Source organism: Hetaerina americana, unplaced genomic scaffold (assembly GCF_022747635.1).
Source record: "Hetaerina americana unplaced genomic scaffold, ioHetAmer1.1.p SCAF_58, whole genome shotgun sequence".
NCBI classification, from domain to species: Eukaryota; Metazoa; Arthropoda; class Insecta; order Odonata; family Calopterygidae; genus Hetaerina; species Hetaerina americana.
In genome coordinates, this window is record NW_027287183.1 from 1,168,837 (window position 1) to 1,183,922 (window position 15,086).

Genomic DNA, 15,086 nt, shown 5'->3' on the forward strand with positions numbered 1-15,086 from the left:
ACTGTGTAAATACCTAATTAATTCTAATACATCCGTTATTTAATGGTCATATTTTGTTTGTTACGTGACAAACGGTATACCATTAAGGACAAATCAATCTTTTATCCAAAGTTATATTCATTTCAGGTTTGAAGTTAAAATAATAAACAGTTTTCATTCGCAGGGATTGTTTTTCTTTGCTGACCGAATGAAATCATACTGTCTCTAGGAGAAATGAAGAAACTATACTTAAAAAAGAATATAGAAAAACAAAGAATGAATTAAATCCATACTGCACTCGCACGAAATATTTAATCTAGTTGCCATCGTCGTGGTCCTTCGCATTCCTCTAAATTTCCTTCGATTCACTTTCTTTCCGATTCTATAAACTTCAGAGGACTTTTTTATTAGAAAACTAATTACAGCTTCCTTCTGTTTTCGAATTATGCATCAAGTCTCTGGTTCATTTTTCTTTATTATGACGTGGGATTGTTCCCTATTCTTTTCGTTTTTCCCCAGTTGCTCGTTCTCTCCTCCTACCCCTCGTTTCGTCCTCCATTCTCTCCTTTTCTCATTCCCGGCTCCTTCAATTTCCTTCCTCCTTTTCTCTTCCCACCGCCCTCCTTCCCCGCCTCCTACAACCACCGCCAGAGACAAATGAGAACAAATTAAGTAAACAGAGGGAAGCTTTGCGGGCGGGGAATGAGGGGGTGGCCGGAGGCCGTTGCAGTGCCTTGAAGTCTTCGGGTCTGAAGAAAACTTGCGCTCCTGAAACGTTATCAGGGCTGTGTCGGGATGTTGTCCGAGGGTAAGGGGATGGGGTGGGAGCGCGGTGCTTGGGGAGGTGCGTGGATTCAGGTCGATCACTCGTGACCCGAAAATTCGAAATTTGGCAAAAAATCCGCCAGCATGTCTGCCTTCATAATGTGTCTATTATTAAATAATACATGTGGAATTACGAGATTTCGCAAAGAGCAATTTTCAATTTTTCCTCTTCCTCGTTTCGCTCTCCTCTCCACTATCACTTTCCCCAAACATCCGTTCGCCAAAGCTTTACCCAAATTGCAAACTTCATGTTTACATTTTTTTCGACCATTTGACCTATTTGAGTGATAGGAAAGTGAATTTTGTTTATCCAGTCAAGACATTTCGATACAATTATCATGATAGTGGAAAACTGCGTATTGAATTCAAAGCAAGAATGGAAATTGCAATTGGGTAAATTAAGGAACATTGAATGGAGGTGTTCATTAGGGATAAAAATTGGATTCAGGGTGGTCCATCCGCATCTACATCGTACCCTAGAAGCTACCGCTAGTGGGCGTGGCTGGGGTGATTCCAAATCAGGTCCACCTCACTTATCAAATCGAAGGCTGGTTTGATAGGTGATGATGAAACTCACTCAATGCTATGCCCTTCGGCGAGTGAACCTTACGCATCATTAAGAGGATACCGAGGGAGTTTCCTTATTCCCTGTACCGCCTATGGTTCCTCAGGAAAATATGAAACCCGAAAAATCACATAGCTTAGGTGAAACTGAGGATGCCGAGGGGTGTCACCTGGGAATCGAACCCGGGCCTTCCGGTCGGTAGTTCAACGCTCTACCCTCTGGACTACCACGTACTCCACACTTACAATTCAGCATCAAAATGTTGTTTAGTAATAGATAAAAACCATAAACACAGTAATCAACCCGAAGGTCGGTTTGGTAGGTGATGGAACAGTTCACCCAGTACTAATCCTGACGGCGTGTGAAATTCACACATCTGAGTAGGGGGGCCAGTTCCTTTTTCTGTGCCGGTTATGGTTTCCCAGGAAGATCTGGTACCCGAAAAGTCACAAAGCTTGGGTGGAGCTGCAGGCGCCCAGAGAGGCTTCCCCGGGAATCGAACCCTTGCCCTCCGGTCAGTAGTGCAACGCTCTGCCCCCTGGACTACCGCGACCCATAATAATAGATACTAATATAAATTTCAAACATTCAGTTTATTTCATTATTAATATTAACAAAAGCGTACGTGAATAATGGTATTCAAATTTTAAAAAAGCTCTTCAACTATCATTTTCCTATCTGTTCTATTTTAACCGCTTGTTAATGAGCTTTTTAACGTGATTATCAATCAGGGTCTTAATACGTGTACTATTTACTAATTATTCGCAAGTTTCAATGAAAATTTTACGTTGCTTTGTTTTCTGCACATCGTTTACAAATTACGGGGCCAGTATGCTTGGATGATTCCATTAGCGAGGCATACGAGGAAGTACCTACATAGATAAAGTAGTTGCCGGCCCCGGTGGCGGCGGGGTAACGTCCTCTACTGCCATTCCAAGGGTCGCGGGTTCGATTCCCGCCTGGGTGAGTTTCCCTCCATCTAGGGCTTGGGTGTTTGTAAATGTGACATTGTTATCGTTGTTAATAGTTCGATGTAAAGGCCTAAATGTGCTGTTTTCGGACTTATACTGAATAAATAAATAAAAATAAAAAAAGGTTTTGATGAAAGTACGGAAGGGTGAAAAAAGTCCCATACTGAACTGTGCGCTCTAAATTTCACGCTGATATCATCTCCCGGAAATTTTGAAATATTATAATAATAATTACTAGAACTCCAAACGATGATATGAGCGTTTGAAAATGACTGATTTAAATGTTGCTACCATCCTGTGATAGGCATTCTCTGCGTGTGATATATTTCATTCGGCGATTCAAAAGGGCAACCGATCCCTCGTCCAGAGCCTCTAGATGCATGCATGAATGCAATTTTGGTCATTCCAAGTCGCCACAAGAAAATCATATCAATGGAAAATAGTCGATTGCATATTACATTTACATACTTATATATGAATATACTAACTTCCTTTTCTCCTCGTCAACGAAAAATATCCCACTTAAATTAACCTTGGGGAAGGGTGGTGGGGATAGTTTTGATATATGAAGGAAAATATGCAATTTTTTAACACGAGCAGTAAATTGCAATAGCAAATGTGCAATTATACGGGTGAGTTAGATACTTAATATTCAAGAATATTTCTCGAGAAAAACTCGTGCGTGCGTATGACCCACAAAGGGCCTTCAAGCGACTCTCCGTGTGCGTGGGGGGATGAAAGGGAAGCAGGGGAAAGGGCGGAGGAATGCAGAATGGCAGCGCGCTCACCATGCGACGGGGGGAATGAACGGAGGCGGAGGTAATGAGAGGAGGAGTGAGGGAAGAAGAGAGAAGGAGGAGGAGATGGAAAGCAAAGAGGCCGGGCGTGAAGAGGCAACAGCGTACAAAAGAGGAGACGATCGCATGACAAAGGCCAAGAAAGGAAAGGAAGAAATCAACCAGGTCGGTCTTATATTGAGCGCGGATTGTCCGAAAAGGAAGTCGATATCCCAGAAGAAATTCAAGTCCTCATTCGTTTCTTACGGCTTTAATTGTCCCGCGACGCGAGGATGGTTTGGGTTTCCATGGCAACGTCTCCTCCGTTCACCACCGTGCTCCGCCGTCTCTCCTTCCCCCTTCTTATTCTCTTCTTTCCCTTAGTTTTCGACGTGGCTACGTTGTCTTGGGGTCCGGCGTAGATTAGAGAAGGTTAGGCGGAAAGGGGTGGAGATGGGGGAAATGTTCCGGCTGGAAAAGAGGTGGGGCCGAGGGAGGGAGAGAGACGCAGGGAGTCTTTGGGATATAAGGAGAATGGCGGGGTGGAAGACAACGTGTGGACTTCTTTAATTACTCCCGTGACAAGGGCCAGGCCTGTGCTCCGGGAAGAGAATGGCTTGGGTGGGTCGGGGCGGGCGGGCGGGTGGGGATGGGGGGGGGGGCGGGTTGGAGATTCGGGAAGAGGGATGAGTTGTGCGCCTGTTTGGAGGCGTTGGTCAGAGTTCGGGGCGGGGAGCCAAAACAAAGGATGAGCGAGAGAAAAATGAGAAATTGTGAGATGGGGAAGAGAATAAAAGGCTCGATTCCGCTCCCTCCCCCGGAGAACATTATTATTTTTTTCCAGGGGGATTATTTTCACTTAGCGAAAAAAATACGTTTGTACTCACCGGGTAGAAGGAGGAATTGAACGCCTCTCGCAGAAGTAGATGACTGCTGTTCAAATTTCAGCTCTATTTGCTTTGCAAAAAATTTAATTTTGATTGTGTTCAAATCAGTAGCTATCATTCCACGGCTCTCTCCTGTTCTTAGAGCTTTCACGGTCGTATTTACCCAAAGTGATAATGGAAGTGGAGATTTTTGGGGTGCCGAATATTTCCCAGAATTGAAATTGTGCTTATTTTTTAAATATAATTATCTTTATTATCTTTATTAAATAATAAAAGAATATAATCGACCTTTATGATTTTTACGTATTACTGTATGGTTTTATAAAGAAGATTTTTATTAATATACTGATTTATATAGTTCTTAGATTTTTTGTGATTAAGTGATTGCGTATTGCTTTATCAGATAGCACGCCGCACTTCAAGAATAAATGTTCATTTTGATGGCTTTTGAAATTTAATGGTATTTTTTTGTCGTATTTTTTATTTAACCTATCTTATTATCAACAGGTATTAAATATTTCATGTACATTGACCTGTACCCACACTCGTTTTTTTAGGAGCAAAACTTTCCCGCGAGACCCATATTCAGCAACTTGTTTGCATGGCTAAGGATGACGAATTCTTGCCATATTTCTCATTTTGATTTTCTGAAAATCGTACGGTTTGAGTTACTAATTGTATGCTTTTGGGGCATAGCTTAACTTAGCTAAAACACGCGTTGTAACAATAATGATGTTATTTATTTGCACGAACATTGTACACTATCATGATACAATATAATACAAAGTTACATAAAAATATGTGAATCACTCAATTAGTATCTAGCGAATGTATTCCAATTTAAAATCGAAAACGAAATCCGGACACAAAATAAATACAAATCAGGAATAAGCAAAATTCTACCTTAGTTCTTAAATTCGTTATTAAAAAAAAACAATCTAATCCTAATTTAAAAAATGAAATTTGTAAGAGAAGAATTCGGTATATTTGCTTTTTTACAACACAGTTTCGGGATTGGAGCGTGACGGCGGGCGAAGTGAGAGTTGGGAGTGAGGAGGGGTGGCTACGTTTTGCGATAAAAGAATGATCGAAGGGAGAAGACACCAAGGTTCAGCTGGAGACAGGATTTTTAAAAATGGAACCCTTGGTTTAACCCATAATAGGCGTAGTTTTTCGCAGAAATTGCCCGAGGATTCACAGAAAGGTATCAGTGAGTCTATGAGACTACATATATTATAGTAAGACACAGAATTAGGAAAAGCGTGATTAATGAATGTAATTTCCCGGAAGTGGATGCGGATTAGGTTCATAATTTTATGCTAATCAAGTCTAGTGTCCGATTCAAGAGAATAAAAATAGGAAGACGGATGAGAGATAGGAATGCAGAAGCAATAGCGGGAATGAATAAAAAGGAACACCGTGAGGAGCATTGGAAAAATTTATGAGTGACGACGGGAAGGGTCGAGGAAATATGGGAGCATATCAAAAAAGGGTCGTCAAAAGTGGCGAACGTAACTATAGGAAGGCTAAATAGGAAAAGGACGAGGAAACAACGGTTTGCAAGCGTGATGATAACGGAGATGGACGAGAGAGAGAGTAAATGGGAGAATTTAAACTCAGAATGAAATAGAATAGGCCACAAAGAGATGAATAATAAGCTCAAGCGAGAAACAATAAAGGCGAAAGAAACGTGGTGGAAAACGCAGTGAAAGGAAAGTATGAAGAAAGGGCGAAGTGTGTTCGATCTTCAGAAAGATGAAAGCTCTATCAGAAAGCAAGAAGGGAAAATCTGCCTGAGCCATGAAAGATAAGGTTCGAGGAGACATTCCAGATAGATGAAAATATCCATAGACGACCTATATGGCAATGAAATAAGTCAGCAAGCTTAGACATAGAGATGCAGGATGTGACATAAATGGGAATGGAATTGGTCCAGGCATACTTGATGGCCAATTAGAAAGGGTAACAAGGAAATTGAAATCAAATAAGGCCGTGTTGTCAACGATATTCCCGCGAAACTACTTAGAAGTTAAGGAAAAATTAGTTTGAATGTTATCGAAATAATATTTTTTACACTGGTTGAGAGTATTTTATAACCGCCTGGGGATCTACTGGTTCTACGAAAATTAATATACTAAAAAAAACAGCAAAAATCCTAGAGAAAATGTCTGAGTCTAGATAAAAAATACAAATATTCTACATGAAAGAAATATATTTCAAAATTAGGAGTTTTACGTGTCGACAGGCTGTGCTATAAAGGCTGCACGCATAGATATGCCATCGTAATAGGAAAATACCTTTATGACGAATATAAAATGCCTGATTTAAATAAAAAGGAATTGCCATTGAGGGACAATGTTAAGTATATTCCAAAAACATTCATACAATTCATGGTAGAAGATAATGGGAGGTTACCGTACCTCTAATTTTTAATGGAATACCTAAATATTTAAGAACATTACTGTCAGTAAATGCAGTGAAATGGATAGTAAATAACTGGCTATTATGCAGAATAGATTATAGGGCATGGAACAAAACTTGACACACTATATGTATGAAGCTTTATAATTGCATACACTTTTAAGCTCACATTTTTGTTTACGTAGCACCTGCTGTCAAACCAGAACTGACTGGATTAGCAGGACCAGAGAGAGAGAGAGAGAGAGTATTCCACGTATTAATTTTTAATTCATACTACTATTGTATATTATAAAGATCATATCACTATAGAATATGATAAAGATTGTCTGTAATTGTACTTTGTATCGATTGTCTTAATTCTTTGTATATCATATATGATGAAGATTATGCTACAATTGTAAATGATACATAAATAGCAATAAAGAGAATAGATTCTTGAAAAAACATGGAAGCATTTATGAGAGGAGAAATTGGTCGAAAGATTTTGTTGTATCGGTGTTGGTACCTATTCCCCAAAAAAGGGAAATGCGGCCGTATGTGAGGATTATAGAACGAACGATACGTTTGATTTCGCCCGCAGCTAAATTGATGGGTTCTCAGAATGAACAAAACAAGGTGGGTAGGAGGACAAATGATTACGTAGAGAATGACCAGTTTGGGTTCGAGTAGGGGAGAGGCATGCGTGATGCCGTAGCAGTAATGAGGTAACTAATGAGGGAGTTGATGAAAAGGGTGATGGGTAAGGATGTTAAGGAAAGACAAGTGAAAAGATAAGCAGGGTGTTTTTATGCTGGGCGTAAAATTGATCGTTGAAGCAAAATGATACGCGTCAACTGGAGTGTTTTGAAACGGCGTGGAGATGGATGGAAATGGTTAAATGAGTGGAAGAGAAAACAAGCAGAGCATTGTGATTGGCTGTGGTAGGCAGGAGACTGTGATAGAGGGGAGATGAAGACGATGCAGGGTTTCGGAAAGGGTTGCAATGTTGGATGAAATGATGGGAGAAGGGAAAGTCTTCGGTATTGAAGAATGGTTTATTGTGGAGTCGGGTTTCAGTTTAGGAGGGCCAAAGAAATTTACAGTCCTTTTGCATTTAACACCTAACTAAAACGGTAGATTATTTTCAACTATCGGTTATCTACCGGTGAAGGTAGGTTTTGAATGGACACCATCTACCACACGGTACGGTGAAAATTGCCTTTTCCCTCCTAACAGCCTACTCTACAACAATCCCCTCTTCATCTCTGAGTACTTCCTTCCTCCCTTCATCCCGTCCAACATCCCTATCCCCTATTCCTGCCCATTCTTCGTTTGCCTGACATTCTCCCCTCAATCACGGTCTTCAACATCCCACTGCCAATCTAAATTCTCTGGATCCATTTCTCCAGCCTCCTTTGGATTTCTCCCAACCATCCCCTCTCTTCGCCCACCATACCAAGTACTTCCTCGTTTGTTTTCCTTTCTGTCCACTTCACATTTAAAGGTTGCTAGCTATGTATTATTTATAATATTAATATGCATTTATTGAGAATTTGATTAATGAGACAACAAGTTCTTTCACAGCATTTTATGAGAACAGGATGCTATTCCTTAGTGTTGCAGTTACTTGTATAAAAATGACCTGTTAAACATAGGGTTTTATTAAATTATGGGGAAAAAAACAGGATTGCTGGATGGTAGAGCATTGTCTGTAAGGCCCCTTATTTCACGTCTGCTACGAATTGAGTCAATATTGAGTAAGGAACATGAGTCTTTATTCACATTTCATCGGAATGTCAGCATACTACAATATTCTTAAGACTTATGTTAAGTGTTATAGTAGGTGTCTGAACGTAAGTAGTACAATTTATATGAGTTTTTAATAAACTTAATGCATTTTCTTAGAATTTTAACCTCATGACGAGGCTAACTATACTCACTAATTATTTAATGTAATGCCTTAAATATCTAGAAATGTCCGCATTTTTTGTAAGAAATTTATGAATTTGGAGTAAATCTTTGCAAAGATGTTGGTGAAAATAAAAAAATGATGTTAATGATAGTAATCATGGGATAATGATATACTTGTATGCGTTATTGCGTTCCAAGCGTGGAACGTTTGAACTACCCCTTCTCCCCACTCTTTTCAAAAGAGCTGCAATGAAATAATCGGACATTCAAATTAGCTTACTTGAATTGAAGAAGTAAATTGGATTTCAAATCAGTATCAATTTTTCATGGAAATATATTTAATGAATTTTGATTGAATGGGAGTCGGTCGGGTATCTACCCGACCGACTCCCATTTTTGACTATTTAGCTTCAAATTGAATCAAGTATGTAAAGGTTCTTCGTTAGAAATAAGTCGTATCGATCACGAGATGACAGTCTATTTAAGCATTCCAATAAAGGAGAAACGATGGTGGTGGGAAACAATCTGATAATTCAGATATTATGCCAAAAAGAACGGAAAGGCGCTGCAGAAGATTAAATTAGGAGAGAGATTGTCGAGGGGGAAGAGATTGAGGGGCGAAAGCAAGAATATTAATATCAAATGACTTACGAGCCAATGATTAATTAATAAATGTATCAGTCTTCACCCAAAGACGAAATATTTCCGAGATTTTGAAAATTAGTTCTTTGAAAGTGTCCAAAATAAAACAAACAACCAAGGACGGCGAATGGAGACGAAAGAGGTCAAGAAATTGCGAGGCGAAATGGAAACCCAGGAAGATTGAAGGGAAGAATGATAGATGAGTGCCTCGCCCCGTCTGGAAGGATTTCTTTCAATCGGTTCATAGAAAATATCTCATTATAATCAAGTAATAGTGATAAATATAAAACAATGAAAAAAATGTCTTCAAATCAAGTGGCTACTACAGCGGTCGACCAATTGAAAAGTAATCCCTTTTTCGATTCAGGTGAATTGAAAGAATAAAAGTCAAAAGCCATTAATGAAAGGAGGAAAAGAAAAGAAAAAGAAATTGAAATGGTAAAAGAAGCGATGGGAAAAATCTCATCCGGGAAGTGAGGAGCTGTGTGAAAAGGAAGAGTGTTAGGAAGACGAGGGAATTATGGGAAGGAAAGAAAGGAAGCGAGAGCCGCGAAAATTAATTATGAAGTGGAGGGATGAGATGGTTTGGGGGAGCGAGGGCTTCGGTAGTGTGGGAGGAGGTGGAGGAGGGAAAGGGAGAAGGGAGGGGTTAAAGGAAAGGATAATAAGGGCATTCGGAAGAAGGGGGAAGGAAACTCCGTGGCGCTCGTGTTGCCAACTGAGAGGCGTTTGACGGAAAATTACTCCGAGGTGTTGTTGCTGTTAATGAAAGAGCATTGTGTGTTGAGGTGATCAGGAAAGAAATTGGGAAAGTTGTCTCCTTCGCTCTCCTCCTCTCTACGTTACTCATCTGTTTTTCCGTGTTTCACAGTCGATCAGTCCCCACTTTATGAAGTTTAATCACCTTTTCGTAGTTTCGCAGCGCAAGAGAATATACAATATACTTGCATGTGTTTTGGAATTCATTTTGAATAGTTTATAACAGGCTAATACCATTTATTTGTATTAATCATTTGTTATTTTAAACTACCTTGATCAAAAAGTTCCCGGAATAACCACCGTGTGGCGCTCCCATCGTTCCGATTTGAGTTCTGTTTTTTTGTTAAATTGGTCCATCTGTTGTTGATATTCCCTTTAAATCTTAGTGTCATAACTTGACATTTGCAAAAGTTACGTAGCCAAGAGTACATCTATCTCTGTGTGTGTTGGCGATTTTTTACAATTTCAGAAATGGATTTAAATTTGCAACAACGAACTTGTATTAAATTTTGCGTAAAAAACGGATTTAGAGGCGCACGGACGTTGGAAATGTTGGAAAAGTGTTTCGGCAACGATTCTCTAAAAAAAACGGTCGTTTACCAGTGGCACGAGCGGTTCAGAAGTGGTCGTGAGTCAATCGAAGATGATGAACGCAGTGGCAGACCATCGACATCGAAAGTCGGTGAAAAAATTGATAAAGTAAAAGAAATGTTGGTCAATAACCGCAAATTAACCATCAGAGAAATAGCGGAGGACTTGAACATTGCCTATGGATCCGCCCAAGACATTGTGGTTAATGATTTGGGTTTCCGTCGTGTGGCAGCAAAGTTGGTGCCAAAAGACCTCAATTTCATGCAAAAAAGAGACCGTGTTGACGTCGCAAAAGACATGATTTGCGAGGCTGAATCCGATCCCACATTCATCAAAAGGATCATTACTGGAGACGAGACGTGGGTTTATGAGTACGACACGCAAACCAGACATCAGGCAAGTGAATGGCGTTCACCAAATGAGCCGAGACCAAAAAAACCACGTCGTTTTCAGTCAAAAAAGAAGGCAATGCTGACGGTTTTCATGGATTACAACGGTGTAGTGCATCATGAATTTTTGCCAGAAGGCCAGACAGTAAACAAAGAGTATTATTCGGGCGTTATGAGACGTTTGCGTGAAGCAATTCGCCGAAAGAGACCAGAAATGTGGGCAGAAAACTCGTGGATTTTGCACCATGATAACGCACCGTCGCACAGTGCTATCATTATTCGTAATTTTTTGACGAAAAATGCAACAAATACCATCCAACAGCCACCGAATTCACCTGATTTGGCTCCCTGTGACTTCTTTCTGTTCAATCGAGTTAAAAAACCATTACGGGGAACGCGTTTTAGCAGCCGAGAGGAAGTAATGGAAAAATCGCAGGAAGCACTGATGGACATACCGAAAACCGAATATAAAAAATGTTTCGAAGATTGGATCAAGCGCTGGCATAAGTGTGTTGCAGTCGATGGGGATTACTTTGAAGGGGACAATATAGATTTAGATGAATAAACTTGTATTTTTAATTTTCTGAATAAATTCCGGGAAATTTTTGATTTTGCCATTCACTTGCCTGATGTCTGGATTGCGTGTCGTACTCATAAACCCACGTCTCGTCTCCAGTAATGATCCTTTTGATGAATGTGGGATCGGATTCAGCCTCGCAAATCATGTCTTTTGCGACGTCAACACGGTCTCTTTTTTGCATGAAATTGAGGTCTTTTGGCACCAACTTTGCTGCCACACGACGGAAACCCAAATCATTAACCACAATGTCTTGGGCGGATCCATAGGCAATGTTCAAGTCCTCCGCTATTTCTCTGATGGTTAATTTGCGGTTATTGACCAACATTTCTTTTACTTTATCAATTTTTTCACCGACTTTCGATGTCGATGGTCTGCCACTGCGTTCATCATCTTCGATTGACTCACGACCACTTCTGAACCGCTCGTGCCACTGGTAAACGACCGTTTTTTTTAGAGAATCGTTGCCGAAACACTTTTCCAACATTTCCAACGTCCGTGCGTCACTAAATCAGTTTTTTACGCAAAATTTAATACAAGTTCGTTGTTGCAAATTTAAATCCATTTCTGCAATTGTAAAAAATCGCCAACACACACAGAGATAGATGTACTCTTGGCTACGTAACTTTTGCAAATGTCAAGTTATGACACTAAGATTTAAAAGGAATATCAACAACAGATGTACCAATTTAACAAAAAAAACAGAACTCAAATCGGAACGATGGGAGCGCCACACGGTGGTTATTCCGGGAACTTTTTGATCAAGGTAGTATATGTATATATATATACATATATGTATATATATATGTATATATATGTATATATATATATTTATATATAAGTATTTGTTTTTCTTTTGAAAATTTCAAATGATTTTCGTTATTTAGAACTCAATGCTCAAATTATTGGGTGCCATGGTATTAAAATATGTTAATAAGCAAGGGATTAACAGAATCTACACCATTTCCACGAATGGTATTTGGAATATTAATGTAGACACCATTTTAAGTCATCTCCGTGATTCACATAAATCATAACTTCATGATACAATACTGTCCGGGACTGATCCGAGTAGTAGTAATTATTAATGAAAAATAAATGCTCGATATTTTCTAGTTTCTGGTGATGTTTTCTTGCGCTTCGAATGGAAATTTAAAAGCATTATCTTGCCGGATCTGTTTAGCAAGAAGATCTATTTATAATAGGATCTGGAAGCTGTCGAATCTTTGCAACATTTTGCTCATTATAATTAATTCACATTTCCTGTTCAAATCATATGATATTCGCCCCATGGGTGTGTTTTTTCTTCACCAGTAAACATGGGCCATGAATCTTATCATTCGTCTGCTTGGTTTCCCATTCCTTTCCCATGTTCGAAACCAGCAAGAAACCTTTTCCCCCACGGTGTTAAGTGCATCCTATATATCGTATTTTTATAGTCAATCGTGATCTCGGGGCGTCCGTAAGGGTCCATTTGAGCAACTAACTGACCCTTTCCACAGAGGGCATCACGAAGAAAAACTATTCCCACCCGGTTTCCTGAAGGAGGGCGCTCCGGATCGAAACTCGGGCGAAGGGGAGGCGGGAGGGAAGAGGGGATTAGCAGGGGGAGAGGGGGATGTGGAGGAGGGAAAGGGAGGGGAGGCGTGGGGTCCGAAGGAGAGGAGTAAAGGGGAGAAGAAGACAGAGAAAGAGAGACAGAATCAACACCCGAGAAATGCGCGAGTCATACGGGAAAATTGCATATTTTCCGAGAGATAGAATTTCCCTGGAGCGTCATTTCCATCACCTTTTCTTTGTTTACTAGCAGGAGCATGCAGTGCCGGTAGGTCTACAATCGGAATTAGTTCAAATTGAATGCATTTAGGGCTGTGTCGAGAGTACGCGGTTGCTCATGCCTAATCGAGCAAATTGTTCTCAGTGAAGCCATGTTATGTAATTCATTTAAAATAGGTTGCCAATTTATTGAATTGAATATATACATGAGTGGGTCGCGGTAGTTCAGGGGTAAAGCGTTTGACTACTGGCCGGGGGGGGAGTTCGATTCCCGGGCAAGCCTCTCTGGGCACCTGCAGTTCCACCCAAGCTAACTCCCGGTCAAGGAAATATTTTTACACTTGCGATCTTTTCGATTCCACCTTCCCTACCTCTCCTGTGTTCGTCTTTTATAAATGTTTCTATCCCTTTTCCTTATATCTATGACCATGTGAATGAATGTATAAATAAAAAAATCATAAAAATAGTAATCAACCCGAAGGTCGGTTTGGTAGGTGATGGTAGAGTTCGTCCAGTACTAAGCCCAACGGCGTGTGAAATCCACACATCAGGGTAGGGGGGCCAGTTCCTTTCCCTGTGCCGTTTATGGTTTCCCAGGAAGACCTGGTACCCGAAAAATCTTATGGATTGGGTATAGCTGCAGGTGCTCAGAGTGCCTTGCCCGGGAATCGAACCCAGGACCCTCCGGTCAGTAGTCCAACGCTCTAACCCCTGGACTACCGCGAAGCTAAACTAATGAAATAGTAACACTTAAAAGGACATTCACATTGTAAATTGTTTAAACTTTCGGCCTTCTTCAAGTAAGACACAAGTAAGTCTTACTTTAAGAAGGCCTCGGGGAAGGCCCAAAGCTTAAACAATTTAAAATGTGGGTGTCCTTTTAATTGTTACTATTTTATTTGTGTTCCATTGTGCCGTCCAAATATATATATATATATATATATATATATATATATATATATATATATATATATATCGTCGTGTCGTCGTATATATATATATATATAGTCGTGTATATATATATATATATATACACGACTATATATAAATATCTATTTATGCATACATAATTGATGAGGGTGTAAAAATGAATCGTGGCATTGTGTGAGTAAACAAAAGTCATTCTTTGATGGCCGTTGCTCATGATTGGCGGACTCAACATCCGGCATTCCGTGAGTCATTTTCGTGAAATATTTTCCATCTACATTTGGTCTGACGAGGGATATAAGGGCGCCGAAATGAGCACGGAAGTGGAAGAAAATCATCAGAAAACGAATTAAAACTGAGAAATCAGCTGATGTGATACCAAAGCTGATGAAAAACTTCTCTCTCATGAGTTTTTGCAATGAGTCGGATTGGTGTACGAAATTCTTATTAATATTTAATGTTTTCATCAAATGCGCACTAATTACTGCGCACGTAAAGAAAATGCGAAGTTCATAAAAAGGAGGCGAACAAATCAATCCTCTTGGAACAATGCGTTAATATGGCAGTCGGTGATTCTTGCATATTGATGGGGAAGTGAAGCATAAGACTTTGCGTTTCCACAGAATAGATTTTTATTGCCGACTAGTTTCACTGCGCTATACGGGATTAGTCCTAGTCCAAGACTAGGTCTAGTCCCGATGATTCTACAGTGCAGTAAAACTAGTCGGCAATAAAAATCTATTCTGTAGAAACTCATTGTCTTAAGTTTCACTTCCCTATCATTATAATGGAATTCCACAAAGTATCGCCATCAACTGCCTCTCAAAGCCATTCCAGTAATTTTTCATGCTGCAAAAATATGTGGGGCCGTCAGCGACCGTGAATGTGACGACTGGTTGGAAGAAATAAAAGGTGAATGGAGGAGGATGAAGGAAAATATTTGTGATGCGGAAGTCCACTTCAATGAACGAAAGAAAAAACAGAGGATGAGTAAGAAAAAGTCCAGTTGTAAGTCAAGGGAATGAATTAGGGAAGAAAAGCCTGGCGATAAGAGAGTTTCGACCTAGAAATTTGGTGGTACGGGGAGTGTGAGTTGAGGTGATTTGACTGC